The sequence below is a fragment of the Pollicipes pollicipes genome, unplaced genomic scaffold, assembly GCF_011947565.3.
Source record: "Pollicipes pollicipes isolate AB1234 unplaced genomic scaffold, Ppol_2.1 Scaffold_4295;HRSCAF=5057_pilon_pilon_pilon, whole genome shotgun sequence".
NCBI lineage: Eukaryota > Metazoa > Arthropoda > Thecostraca > Pollicipedomorpha > Pollicipedidae > Pollicipes > Pollicipes pollicipes.
The window spans coordinates 30843810-30859242 of record NW_023596461.1 but is presented as its reverse complement, the minus strand read 5'-3'; positions in this window follow the sequence as shown (position 1 = coordinate 30859242).

Below are 15433 nucleotides of genomic sequence, written 5' to 3'. Positions count from 1 at the left end.
TCACAATCTTGAACGCAGCATGGAGCATGTAGGGGAGGACGACTAGGGTGCGCGGTTTGTTCGCGTGCGTCTGCACGTGATCATGCCGTGGCGCCGATTCAGCATGTTAAAGAGGCGATGCCAGGAACGCCACAGGTGACGGAGGCTACACATCACCTGTCTGCCGGCCGTCAGCGCCGTCGCGTCGGCTGCCGACCGCGAGGCTATGTACCGGCAGTGTCGTGCTGCGACTCGATAAGACACAGTTATCCCTTTGGTTTCGCGTGAACACAGGAGGCATTAGCTTATTGTGGCCTGTCGCTCAGAACATGGCTACATCAACATCGACGTGGACTCATTGTATCAGCATAAACATGCTCCAGAAGCTTTTCTGCGATATGGGACGTGTTTTTCTGAATGCTGCAAGCTCTTTTTTCACTGGTGGCGAGGTTCCAAGTGCATGAGAACATGCTGCAATAACGCCATTGCTTAAATGTGCAACCGCTGCAAAAACTGCATATCGCTGCCCATTGTCGAGACAGCCGGCAACCACGACAGGTACTGCACGCATTGTGTAGCAGGAACTATAGTCTCATATATTGAAGGAGTGTTCCACACTTGAGGATATTGAGGCAAGCATCAGATAAGGTGGAACAGTCTCACTTGTAACTATTAGTGCGCCTTGAAGTGGAAAAGACTGCTCTAGATACCCAAAATTCCACCATTTAAATGTGTTCCTCATTACATCATCGTCTGATTACGTCATGACACATTTTTTGACGTAAGAGTTACTACCAGACTGGTCGTGTCAAAACTGCCACCGTAGCGGACAGGCTGCCTCAACTGTAGTACTTCATCTTCTCGCAAGGTGGCTTGTTAATTTATGGGTGTGTAATGAACCAGCGATCGTTGTGTTTGTATTCTCAGTTATGGCGCTATTCTCAACCCATTCGAGTCCCAGCCTCTTGACCGTCATAACTATAAGAACTGGCCCAAATGCCTGCATGTATACCACAATGTCGTTTCGTGGTAGACCATCCAGCCGTCTGTCCTCTTTCTCGGCTTATCCTGCATCCTCGCGACGTCCAGCTTGACCGGGCAGGCTGCATGCGCCAGGCCTGAACGGGCCGATGTGCCCCCTGGCGGGCCTTCCGTTCGAGCACCGAGCGCACATCCTGCTGAATGGTCCATGTGCGGACAAAGCCTCGGCGGATGGGTCCCCAGCTAAACGTGGTCGTCTACCATTATCCATTGCGCCGAAGGGGCCGTTATCCAAATAACCAAATCTTGATCAAGACATGCTTTTTGCAAATTTATTGGTTCGCAGTCAGCTGTTGCCTGCTGATGCAACGATTCGTGCTAACGCACTCCAGACACAAGTAAATAAATGGTCACATTTTTTTCTTGACCCTGAACACAGCATGGCCATTGACGAGGTGGAGTGCGTGTGACATTTCTGTGAGGTCACGCATATCTGGATTATTTTTCAATTAGGCGGCGCAAAAGTCTGCACGAGCTCGTGTGGGCCCAGCTCAGACCCAAGACCATTTAGAATCGTTTATTTTAGCATCAGACGCAACGGCATCAGTGCAAACCTCAGACAATTACCCTGAAAATGGGTAACTCAGTTGAAAACCTCGTTCACATTTGGAGCAATCGCTTTGAGGTCAATCGCCTGCTCGCATCAAGTCAGCATGGATACAGAACACCTCGCTCTGCCGAGACCGCATCACAGTGAAAGAGCGCACCTACCGAGCGCTGGATCGGGCCAAAGAGCGCACCTACCGAGCGCTGGATCGGGCCAAAGAGCGCACCTACGAGCGCGGATCGGGCCAAACTGTGCATTCTCGTGTGCGGACCTCATGAAATGCCTTGATGTGGTGACTCACAGACATCGTTCAGTAAGCTCACCTTGTATTGAGTTAACGTGACATGGTCCTCTGATTATCTGGCCTGGGACAAACACAGCCAAAAAGGTCGTATGACGGCGTACCAATTACGTCCAGCAACGAACCAAATGGCGCTGGAGGATATATCAACTATCTATATAGGCGGCTCATTTAGCCGTGTGCTTTCGCGATGCACGCGAACGATATGAGCCTTCACATGAATGAGGTAGGAGCTTTGCAATTTGTTGACGACATGCAGGAGCGTATTACAGGTGACAGCAACTATTTGGCGCAAATGATCAACAAACTTGAGCGAGCCCATCACGGCTGTTCGGATGGTCTGCAGAGGGTGCGTCAAAGTGAATGCTATTGTCACAAATGACCTTGTTTGAGACAACAGTCATGATCAGAAACGCTCCGAATTTCAGTAAAAATTCTGCAGAACTGCTATTCACGAACCGGCATTATAAGAAACTCGGTTTGCAAATGGATCTGCACATCATGTAACCCTTAAAGATTATACAAACCATGTATATTAATGCAGTTGTAGCCTGCTTGGTCTTATGCACGCGAAAACGTTATCTGCCAAAAGCTACCGTCAAGCCGTAATCAACGCGTTAGTAAGTTTATCCGCCAGGTACCGAATATCAATTTACGGCACATACCCAAAAATGATATAAACTGAGTCTGCCAAACCCTTGCTTTTGCTGTCCAGGTGATAAGAGCCTGGAAAAGTGCGAATATTCTTCGGAAGTAATTAAAGAACTGAACTGCCCTTCAGCGTATCAATATAAATCTTATCATCTGGCTTGTTTAGTTCGCAAATAATAACCGTCACCGGTTAACCTGAAACACACCACGAGTACATTACAACCAGGGACAGCCACCATAACCACAGAGCCAGACGGTCCAACGTACTACGACACCCACTACGGTACGGCGAAGTTTCAGCTCATAGTTTTCCAACTTGCTATATAATTCACCCAATACGTAATCTTAACAGCACACGTAACCATATCACCAAGACACACGGCATACATGATTGTATGCATGATTACGCGTGAACCACGTCGTGCACCACCTCGATACTGTACTATCCGCAATATAGCAAACATCACGAAACTAACCGCTCTTCATTACTTGCCGTCATTAAAGTTTACAAAAAAACAACAGAAGGACGGCTTCTGGGTGGCAGGTAGGGAAGTTGATTGACAGCTCAGCAACCGCAAAGCAAGATGAAAAACACGCAGCATATTTCTTGTCACCATTCATATTTTCAATGGTCAACAGCATGATTACCGCAGCAAAAACCCGGGGGGGGGGGGAGGTTGGAGGTGGGCAGCACTTCACAAAGGTCACAGGTGAATAAAGCCCTGGTTATGCCACTTTAACGTAAAAACACATGAAACGAACAACCTCTGAGACTAACTATCCCCACGCCTGCCTATTAGCTGGTAAAAACTTCAAATGCATCATTGAACCCTACACCCCGGCAGAGTATAGCTCGATATCAACAGGAGACTTCATTGATATGATCATGACTAGCAATCCCACTGGTTTGCTTGCTTCATTAGACGCAGAAAGTCTGCTTACAAACGTGTTTGTTGATGAAACAATCCAGATTATACTGGACTGTGTCTGCATTCACCCAACCTTGCCACCACTAAAACTGTCGCGATCCACCCTGCAATCACCCAACCTTGCTACCACTGAAACTGTTGCGATCCATCCTGCAATCACCCAACCTTGCCACCACTGAAACTGTTGCGATCCATCCTGCAATCACCCAACCTTGCTACCACTGAAACTGTTGCGATCCATCCTGCAATCACCCAACCTTGCCACCAATGAAACTGTCGCGATCCATCCTGCAATCACCCAAACTTGCCACCACTGAAACTGTCGCGATCCATCCTGCAATCATCCAACCTTGCCACCACTAAAACTGTCGTGATCCATCCTGCAATCACCCAACCTTGCCACCCCTAAAACTGTCGCGATCCATCCTGCAATCACCCAACCTTACCACCACTTAAACTGTCGCGATCCATCCTCGAGAAAGAGTTCTCCGATGCTACACCACAGAGGCACCCTTCTGTTGTCCAAGCGGAATTGTTATCGTCAAGCAGGTGGTGTAGCAGCGGTGTCACCACCCGGGGCTCGTTTGCTCATATGTATACGTGCTGGCTGGAGAACCATGTCTTAGAAAACCTAACCGTTAGGCCCCATACATAATGCAGATATAGCGATGGCACCCCTGTTGATGTTAGAGGCGAGACCCACCTTTACCAACTGCTGGCCGCTATGCAGCGATAATCGGTGGTACGATTTACAGTCGATAAGCGTTGACAACCATTTGCCTTTCTTGACATCGATGTGGGTGCGAGTAACGGATCGTTCGTGACGAAAGTGCACCGTGAACCTACCGATGCTGGTAAATGCATGAACGCGGCAAGCGAATGCCCAGAGTATTACCGCACGGTCGTTATCCGTTCTTTTGTACGACGCGCTTTAAAATGTTGCTCCAGCTGGCCCATTTCACACAACGAACTTGAAAGGCACAAGCCATTACTCATTGATAACGGCTATTCCAATAGCGTAATTGACCAAGAAATTAGGTCCACCCTGAACCGACTAAACCTTAAGCTATTGACCAGGAGCCGGCCCATCAGCTGTTTAATCGACATCAAACGTCTCCGTTATATAAGGTGGACGAAAAAGTTTTGCAGAACATCGCCAGGTCAAATGCCACAGCGACTGACGAATACACCGAGATGCGATTTACCATCTATTATAAGAGCAGGACAACTAATAGCGTTGTGATGAAAAACAACCAGACCGGAGACCAAAACCAACAAAAGCGCACCAATGTAGTAGATGAATTTAAATGTCCCTTTGGAGACTGCCCGCTCCGCGAACTGTACTGGCATACAACATCTCTATCACGACGCATGATAATGCGCCTGCAGGAGGGAGCGCCAGACCAACATATGCGCAAAACCCACAATAAAAACCCCTACGTCCTGACATAACTGAAAACACGCGGATTCTAGAATCGTGTCCAAACAAACGCCGTTTACAAGTTCTCGAAGCCACCCTCATCAGAAACAGAATGGTTGATTTAAACAAATAGGCTAGGTCATGCATCACAGCCATCTTATGGCAGCAGGGCGATTTGATGACTTGACTTGCCATGGTGTCAAAGTGATTCGAAAAGTGACGTACGTACGCTTGAACGTGTTTCGTAACTTGACCTGACATTTGGATGCATAATCTGTGAACTGATGGTTCACCTTTGATTAGGCCTCCTAGAGCATGCGTTATATTTCGCCATACTCGAATGTCTTCCGTCCGACCGCCTCACATTGCTTTTAGAATGGGGAACGAATGCCCTTGAAACGTTAGATAGCTGAAACTCATATAGCTGATTATAGGCGAACTGATGTATTACTTACCGAAACAATGAAGGATTTAATTCGAACAATCGAGCAAACGCGCAAAAGCTGATTAAATGTACATTTTCCCTTCCATATAGCAAAACTTGCATTAATGAAAGCATGCTGCTTAAGTACACGAAAAATAAGACTGATTAAAGGAAGTTCACGTAAGTTCGCCTGTAATTTCGAGCTATTGTATAAACGCGCTGTATTTAAAGACGCGATATTTAATTTCGTGAAGAGCTCCTCCCACAAGGTTTACATGTATAAAGTGTAGTAGACTATTTGCTGGCATTTCACTGTAATGTGATGTTTAATTTACATGTAGACAATTTATTGATTACAATATAGACATTGTGGGCCATCAGTAACATTGCGAATGAAGTATCGCTTGGTGGTGTAGAGTAGCCTTTATCGCAGTGATGCAATTTCTTGGATTTTACCAATTCCCACAAAATTTTGTTTGTTTTTTTTGTCAATTACAGCCACAGCATCCTCCATACTGCCATCTAGCTATCGTGCTAGGTGCATGGGTGCGTAATAAATTTCTATAGAAATGTGACCGAGCAGCTCCTCAATTTTAAGCAATTTGCCGGCACTATGGATCGAACACATGCCTCTTTTTCCGCCTAAATTAATTTGCGGTACGTCCCCTTCGCAAGTTTAAGTTTCACCTGTGTAATATTTTTTGTAATAATGATTCACATGTCAAGAAATAGATTCTGACCTGAGGATGCCTGCGCTTAATCTCATTGATGTTCATTATGTGTGCATCATTTCCCGTTAAATCGACAATCATTTTGGTTGCTCCTTGCTGGTAAAGGCTTTTGATAAAAATGCCCCTATTGTTCACTCGTATACTTCTATTAAAGTACATCATTTGCTTTGTATGCTCGCCATTTTCTGCAAGAGTGTACTGGTGTATGCATGAATTCAGCGGTTACATCACGACAAAATCTCGGAATCCTGAAGCGCCTGACTTTCCCAAGGGACATGGGCTCCGGCCAGTGTCGGGGAGTACTGTCCCCCCCCCCCCCTCCTGTTCCAGCTCCGGTAACGAGTGAACAGCGCAATGTGCTCTTTCCGGACTTAGCAAACATGCCGGTAAGCAAGCTCCTGCTCCTTATCCTACCCGATCCTTCTCCATTACCTGTATTCCCGCATCCCCCCCCCCCCCCACCACTCCTCACCCTCGTTTTATCAGGGTCGCCGTGCCCGCGTGCGCGGGTTGATCAGACCCTGGTGGCTGAGGGGCGCGCCGTGCGGGTCAGTCACGTTGCATTCCAACACTCAACGTTGGCCAAGATATCCGTGGGTGCGGGGGGGAGGCTTGTGGTTCCACACGGGCTTAGCGGCTTATCGTATACGACAAATATGAACGATTCGACAATTATATTTTTATTGGCCTTGATTGCCACATGGCTAATGGAATGGCAGGATTTGAATGACATAATTGTGGCGCCATGGATGCCTTGGTGACCTTGAAATCGTCTCTCCAAAAACCTGCGCATCTTCGCGGCCGTATAGTTCAGATAGTAGAGGGGTTTAGTTTTTAAGGAGGACAGAGCTGTGAGCTGTAACGAGTTATCTTCAAGATGGCTATTTCAGTTCAAACCCCATACAATTGTGGAACACTCGCTTTAATGATCGGGGATTTCTTGCCTTTCTTTGTAAGAGGGATAACTGCACCCTATATATATATATATATATATATATATATATATATATATATATATAATCTCATATATGGAGCATTTTCGCATAGCAAAATTGTGATGATTATTTTGAATATGATGATGGTAAGTTAGTGTTTTAGGCCGCATAGATGGCAAGTGGTCATGCAGCGCCCATTCGATGTACAATATATCGAAGCGTCGACAGTTACATAGATGATAGCGAAACCGAACACAACATAATGGGAAACGAAGTGCGTATCAGTTGCACGAAATACGCGACGATGGCAGTTCTAATAGATTTTGAACTAAATCGCTGAATTATTCCAGCTATGGGCACCAGAAATACTTTATAATTGAGCTGCACTTCGAGTTGATTTCAATGACCAATTCTTCTCTTTTAAATGGAAAATATAAAGCGCGGTAAGAAAAGCTGCGAGAAATACGAAAACAGGACAATTTTTTGTGCATTCTAAATAATAGACTTATTGGAAGAACCAGTGACGAAATCTTCACCTAGTCTGTTTTTAGGGCCTTGCGTGCAAGTTGGCCAGTCGTCGAGCCCCTGCCACGCGACGTGCCTGGTCCGACCAGTGCAGCGAAGTGATCGGCTTATTAGGCTTGATGCACGAGAAAGGCTCTCAACTCCCAGTTTTTCGGCGTTATAAATTCAGAGTTTTGACGCTGAGTTATCGACCAGCAATATACCAGGAGGCAGTGATTTAACGACGTTAGAGAGGAAACATGAGTTGCATTGGCAGCATTCGACGCTGCAAGCTGAGCTTGAGACGTCGATTTAATTCGTGATCATAAGCACCGCGTCAAACATCGCACGCTATCAGCATAACTAACGTCTGGTTTATAACGTCGTTTGACCAGTAACTCCTTGTATATTGAAGCTCGATACCTTAACATATAAAGTCTGAACTCATAACGGTTAATTAGGTGCCGATCGCTGACCGATTCTGGTGAGGCAGGCCTGCCTTGAGATGCCTGGTTACATATAGCGGAGTGTTTGTGTGTACATGTATGTGTCGTCGATCAAGCATGCAGATAAATTAGCCGTACGGTGGGAAAGCGTAAAAAAATTATCCAAAGCCAAAAGCTTCTTGCTGGTTCCGAGTAGCGAATACCGAGTTGGTCTCAGTAGAACTGTATGGAAACGAACAGACTGGCTCGATCTGGTTGTAAAGCTGTTTACAAGCTACCGAACTTACGAAGCGTCGTTTGCAGACTCAAGCAGCTTTCAATAGCAAGTATTGAGTATGTTTAACAACTATTAGGAGTCTGCAATCAAGACATTTACTTGCCAGCTATTTAATGAGATGTGTTTTTTGACATTCCTTCCCATTTGATAAGCATGGAAAGTGCAACATGCTGTGCCACAAGAAATCGGCACAGCAGGGTCGAGGCCAGACACAGCCCAGTACATCCCAAGGTTGCGGCAATAAAACATCAGAGCGACTTGGCTGGAAGAGAACAAGCTATCGTATTAATACAACTTTACTTCGCCTCAGACATCACACACAAAACAATCCGAGCTACACATCTAACCTTTTTTATGAAGTAGGTCATATCTCGACAATCACCGCAGCTGACACGCTATCAACCGCAGAGTGCAGACGAGTGTGCCGTCTGTAAACCATTTAACAGCTCAACGCTGTCCGAACCGCATGACCACCAGCAATCATGGCCGCTATCGCTTTGGAGGCTGCCGATGTTGAATGCTAACAAAACTGGTACCAAGTGCAAGTCGCTGAGGCTTGAGCCATCAGGGAAGATGAACTAAAACTGTGCGGGTGCGTGCTACCAACTGTACCATCGCCAACTGAACTGACCTGACCACGAATTGTATCTAGCGTCTGCCCACAGTAATTGTGTTTTGCTTTTATTTCGGTATCAGTGTTAACAGAGCCTAGGCCACATTCGTTGATTTCGTCAGCAGAAATCGCCAAGGCTTGCAGGGCCTAAAGTTAGATTATAGGCCGTCGTATCGCAGCCATAGGTCATTTCCTATAACTATGGGCCGAGACCGAATCTATTTTTAAGCATCACTTTCCAGATAACGAATGTTTTGTTGTGAATTAGCGGGTTGTGTCAGCGAGCCTTCGGCTCTGTACCTGCTGGGGGCCTTGCGTGAGGACGTGCCCCACGTCACCAAGTCGATACTCACCGGCATTGATGACATCCTGAATGCCAGCCAGAAATCACTGGAGGCCTGGGAGAATTTCCTGTTCCTGAAGGACTCCAAGTTCCTTGACCTGTTGATTGCAGAGCTCAAGTTCACGCCGCGGTGCACAGTCTGCAAGCACGCGTCCGTGACGTTCGACCCGATCTGGGGCCTTAATCTGCCGATCGCGTCTATCGCGGGCCAGGTGCGATTGCAAGGTTGCTTTAACCCTTTTACCAAGGTAGAGATGCTTGATGGAGATGAAGAGCCCATGTGCCCCATGCGCCAGAAGCGTCAGAAGTGCTCCAAGCACTTCCTGATTCAGAAGTCCCCACGCATCCTCGTAGTGCGCTTAAACGGTTCTCGCTGCTGCAATACCAAAACAGAAGCAAACTTAATGCCACTGTGGACTTTTCCGCCAGTGGTTTCGGCCTGCCGCCATACTCTGCCGTGCAGGAAGATTACAAGACTGCAACCTGTGCGGCGTGACCAGCCGCTCTGGCGCGGTGGCAACCCCGTCGTGACGTCACCGCCGGGCGCCTGGGTGGGCCACGGCATAGTAAGCCCATACTATGCCGTGGAAAGGTCTTTTTCAGAGGACGCCTTTGGGCAGACTGGGAAGGTACAGACGGCTGAAACGCCTTCAGCATCAGGTAAAACGTGTTTTCTCGTACGCCACGTGTGCTTCTAAAGCTTAGTGCCTTAGCTTTCAATTGCAAGCCATCTTGCACAGGCGTTGTAGCGCTGACCTAGGTGGCGCCACTGGTACCAGCACCTGATTTATAGAGGGCGCTAGTGTTGTCCATGAGCTTATGTCACTCACTCAGTGTTCCTAGATATTAACATCTTGTTTCTCGAAGTGTTTTGTGTGTTGTAATACAAACCCAGCAACCTGCGCTTGCTGGGTTTTAAATATTTCATCAGCTTGCATGCAAATGTCTTTCCTTTATTTTGTTACGTCACTAAGGCATGTTCTCAGCCCAATTGCCTGTCATCCTTGTCTAAATGCCACATGACGTTCTGTCACAGTATTGATAACCAACATTTCTCTAAGTCTGCTAGGTTTAACGTTGAATTTTACAATTTGACGTTTTTTTGGCAGGATTGACGCTTTTTGTCCTCTTAAATTAGCCAAATATTTAACGCGTGACATCGACATGTGACGTTTCGAACTCACGATCAACATTAAGCAATCAGGCTGTTGGAAGAATAACTCAACCTCGAAAAACGACAATTCCCTCCCACATATGAGATGCAGGCCACACGCACAAAATGTTGCAACCCCGAGGAGGCTAATAAGTTTATTGCACATGTTGCGATATACCGGATGAAAAGTGCATGTGAAACAAGAACACGATACATATATACTCCAGCTGCTCCAGCGGCTGGCGCCGTACTGGAAGTGCTTCCGTTTGAGCTGTTCATGTCGGGCTTGCGCGCAGTGATTGAATCTGGGTCATTCGTGAGACGGAATAGTTTGGACTTCAAATCGCGTGCAGAACCCTTTGACAATAAAGTGCTTCTAATGAACACTGGCTCTTAAGATCTTGAACAGGCATGTTATGTCGGCAAGCACGAAACCATCCTGCACTGAGCGTCTTGTCTTGATTTAATTGAGAAATCACAGTGAGGCGGTGGCCAGCGTATTTTCGTTTTACAGTGCGCAGAAGCGTAATTCTTTGTAAGAAGTCTTATGCGATGTAAATCTGCTAAAAATAACACCTTTATACGCCTTTAACTTCTTCCGTGAAGGTATGCCGTGCTGCAAGTTTGTGAAGACCCGTAACCATGACAACGACAACAGCAATGGATTTTGTGGAAGTATCACATTTTGCACTACTGAAGTGTTTGACATAAACAAAAATATCAGCTACATAAGACAGTCTTATTTTGCTCCGGCTTACTTGCGTTATATATTTGAATAGCAAAAGCCATTCAAGACCTTACAACATGCACTACGTTCTTACATTTTATTACACTTATTTTTTAGAGATCATATTATTTAGGAAATCTGCACTGGATTAGCGATCTTGCCGGTAAGACGCCGTATCCAGTAGAAAATCTAGTCCCCGTGAGTAAGTCACTGGTTGCCATGTTCCCCTGACCGGTAGATGCAGTAACCTTGGTGTTAGCAGTGTTTCGGCGGCCGAATAAATCTAACGATAACTAAAAAATCAGCCTCCTCTCGTGATTAACATATTTGCGAAACTCGATGACCAAGTGCAACACATGGTGCAATGGAGGAGACACAGGGCGCGGAAAGCACCCATGTGGTTCTGGTGAGCTTTCTGTCATGTCAGTCACCTTAACATGAGCCGTCATGAACTGGCTGTGTGACGACGACGGAATGTGAAATGAGGACAAATAGCAACCGTCTATTAAATAAGGATACTCTCTAAATTGTTGGCATAAAACACAGATTAATGCCTGAAAACTAGGCGCTGTCAAGGGACATGCGGTGTGCATGCTACATGCGGTGACCTATAGCGTAACATTGTGCCAAAAATAATTTGCACCCATCAATGCTTCCTTATGGCACGACGCAGCGAAATATCGACTGAGATCATTCGCAGTTTGCTATACCGCTGCTAAATGGATTCAAAGTGTTCAGGGTATGAAAGAAGCCCGGAAACCGCTCCTGTTACCCAGCCGGCCGCACAATGCGGCCGTGGACTATATAGATGGGGCTATGATCCCACCAAAAAGGCTGCACAAAGAGCCCACACAAGCTATTGGGCGAAGCGTGAGGAGTGAACTGACTTTGATCTGTCCCAAACGTGAATGATTGCTGTGAAAAACGCCACATGGCAGCGGATTCAGCAGAGAAAGGCCAACACTCGACTCCGCTGAAACTAGTTTGAGTTACAGGACTGACCAGCTTAACGTCGAATTGATATTTCAATCATCAGAAAAACACAGGCAGTACCAATGCCGAACAACAGTATAAAGAATATTTGCTTTAATTCGAAAAGGCTCAGGGCTTTATGATCAGCGTAGGTGATATCACCTGGGCCAGGGCACTTGAAATCCTGAACCTTTTCGGGATTCCAAATCGCATCTAGCTTCTGCAAGGCTCCAGAAGCTCTGATATTTTCAAGCAGCCTATTGAACAGATGATGATAGGGAAAATCTTTGCGAAATGCGAGTCCGACGTAAATTTGAGTCATTTTCTTGGGCCAAATGCACACCGGACATGCCGATGTTCTATACGACGAGCATTTGAGTTCGTTTGAAAACATGCTTCCCGCCACGGGAGCGCCTACCTTTTCTGCACTCAAAAACATCTCGGTCGACTCCCAATAGTTCCCTCCCATCTCGTGTGTGTCAATGTCAGCCACGGGAGACATTTCTTTGAGCGCTTCATCAAAGGATGTGAAAGTCCAGCCGTCGTGCAGGGCCTCTTCCAAGCTATCGAAGGGCAGCATCGGGTCCTGCACGGTCAAGAACGACAGCAGCACAGCCGCATAAAAGGCGTACACGAAAAACGAGCAGAGCAGCGCGCTAAAGACAATTACCCTGGAGGCGCTGCGGTGGAATTCCACCTCCGTGCCCTGCTGGCACGCGATGCCCACGACTGCGAACACCGCATCGATTGACCGAACGGCGGCAGCCGGCGCCCGCTCCAGGCTCAACGCCAGCAGCAGCGCCAGCGCCAGCACCGCCAGCAACGCGGCCAGGCCGGCCCAGGCGGCGCTCGCGAAGGGGCGCAGCACGGCGCCCCCGGCCGCGCGCAGCACCGGCCGCGGCCGCCGCACGCCGACGCCGATCAGCTCTTGGCGCAGCGGCTGCGTGAAACGCGCGCGACGGCTGCGCTCCGGCGTTATGATGAGCATGCTGCCGGCCACGTCCGCCCCACCGCTGTCCAGGTTCGCCACTATGTCGTCCCACGGCTGCGTGCTGTGCAGCGGCCGCAGCTCGTAGCCGAAGCCGAGCGTGCGCTGCAGGGCGAGCAGCAATGACCCGCTACTGCCGCCCGTGATGGTGCCGTTGTCGTGCGTCAGCTCGGCAGGCTCGCGCCGCGAAAGGGCGTCGAATGTGATCGAGAACGTGAGACCAGCCAGCGCGCCGCGGCTCCACACGTTGAAGTCGTCGTACTGGCGCCGGTGCCGCCGGAAGAGGCCGTCTGCACACGAGCCGTAAGCTAGCTGCTGGTCGGGTCTGTTCCACATCTTGGTGTCGAAGAAGCGGACCTCGCCATGACCGGCGAGCGCCGCTGTGAAGACTTGCCGGAAGTGGCGGGTGAGGAAAAAGCGGTCCTCGGGACAGCTGAGACAGAGGACGAGGATGCGGTTCCTCCGACGTCGCCAGCTGTCTGTGAATACGACATCGGCTTTCTGCGTGATGAAGAGGGTGTCCGTCTCAGAATTTGCGCCTGCGATGGATGCATTAAGGTTTTCCACAGTATCTTCACTGCCGGAGTACAGACTATAGGTGATGAAGATGGCCCGGCTGGACATAGCCTTCATCAGTGCCGTCTTTTCGGCATCTGCAAGCAAAACGCTTCATTACATGACATCACATGGCCACTTCCTTCACACTTGGCCACCCTAACGAATCGAGAGCCGGCCTGGTGTGCTCGTCAACCCTTGGCCCAGGACCACACTCAGGAAGCTCACGGTGCGACACGGGGAGATTATGAGAGCCTGACAAACCTTTGTAGAAGATGAACATGTTCTCTGAGAGGAAGCCTGGAGTCAATGGTGGCTAAATTACCACCGTCTGGGTTCAGTTTGAAGCTGTTCGACTGGACCCAGTCTTGAAGATGTAGGAAAGCCTCCTCGATATGGGTTCCCATGAAGGATTACTGCCTTGGATAAGGGCAACTAATTCCAAAATGCTTTGATAATCGCACAAACGCCTAAGCGACTGGTTCATAGGGCTACAGACAGCTTGGCTTCCACTGAATCGTGGAACAGTCAGAATGCATTTTGAGGTGGTCATGTCATTGTCGAGGATGACCGATTGCAACTAATCCACACGCTAGCGCATCATCAGAGGCAGAATATCGGTGCGCCGGTCAACCATACCAGACGTCGTCATGCTAGAGGACACTCCAGTATGAGCCACGAGTCCAAGGCACTGTCATTGGGTCAACACACTGGTGCTTGACTCGACAGACCCCGGTAGCCCCATTCGGTTCCCTCCTGGACAAAGTCCTGGCACGCCACTGACCATGAGTGATTTAGAGTAGGACCGCATCGACGTGGTGCTGAAGAATGTGACAGGTTGTCGAGTTAGTGATGATCATTTCCGGCCACGTAAAAACATCGTGCGATTTGAGGAAGATATTTGCACAGAAAGTCCGGATTATTGGTGAGTCTGTGGGGGCTTATGCCCGAACAGTGCAATGCGAGTCACAGCAAATAGCTGTGGGTTCGGTGCCACTAAAGAGAGGCACATCAGAGACCAGTCACTGTTTGGCTAGAGAGCTTTGATCTTCCTGTCTGAGAACCCAAAGCTGCCCCACCTGATGGCTAAGAAGACAGGCGTTACCCCGGTCACATTGGCTCACCGCGTACATAACTATGCCGACGTGTGTCACGGACGAGCAGGCGACAGTGCCGTCAGTGCTGACAAGCAGCATCTGCTGGCTAACAGCCCAAGAAGTCACTGGTTATTTTAACCTCCAGAGGCGCCTTGCAAAAACATTACATCGCGGGCTCATAGCTTGTAAATGATCCAGGCAGCGTTAAGCGAGCCCTCAGCTGCGTCATTCATCTATCCCACAAGGATTTTAAATCCTGACATAATACATATGGAAATACGGAAGTCATCAACGCCAACGCACGTAATGCCCAATGAGCTTCCTGCAATGTACCTATCAGATCAAAAGCATATTTGTAGGAAAACCTCCGCTTATAATCATGATGACCATTTGTTGCATCCTAGTTGCATCCTTGGCGTAGAATTTGGTGAATACTGTCCCGGTGTCTTGGCCGCATATCTTCCATAATCCTCTTTGTCACTGCTGCTGGCACGCGGTTAACGATCACATCGATCAAAAGGATGCTTTTTTAAATAATCCGCGGAGGCGGAATCCTAGCATTCCCGCAGTGCTGAAAATATATGTCCTTTATATTTTGTATCCAATTCACACTTCGGATTCTGAAGGAGCATTTCCTCGCCAGCCGCTGTGATCACCGGTTCCAGGGCCTGAACGGTTCATGAAGGTGTATCCGTACATCGGGGTGTTCAGAGTTAGTTGATAGAATTTTGTGTCTCGAGTAATATTCCAAACTAACGATATCACTTGAATGCGTATCTAATAAACGCATTTGGTTGATG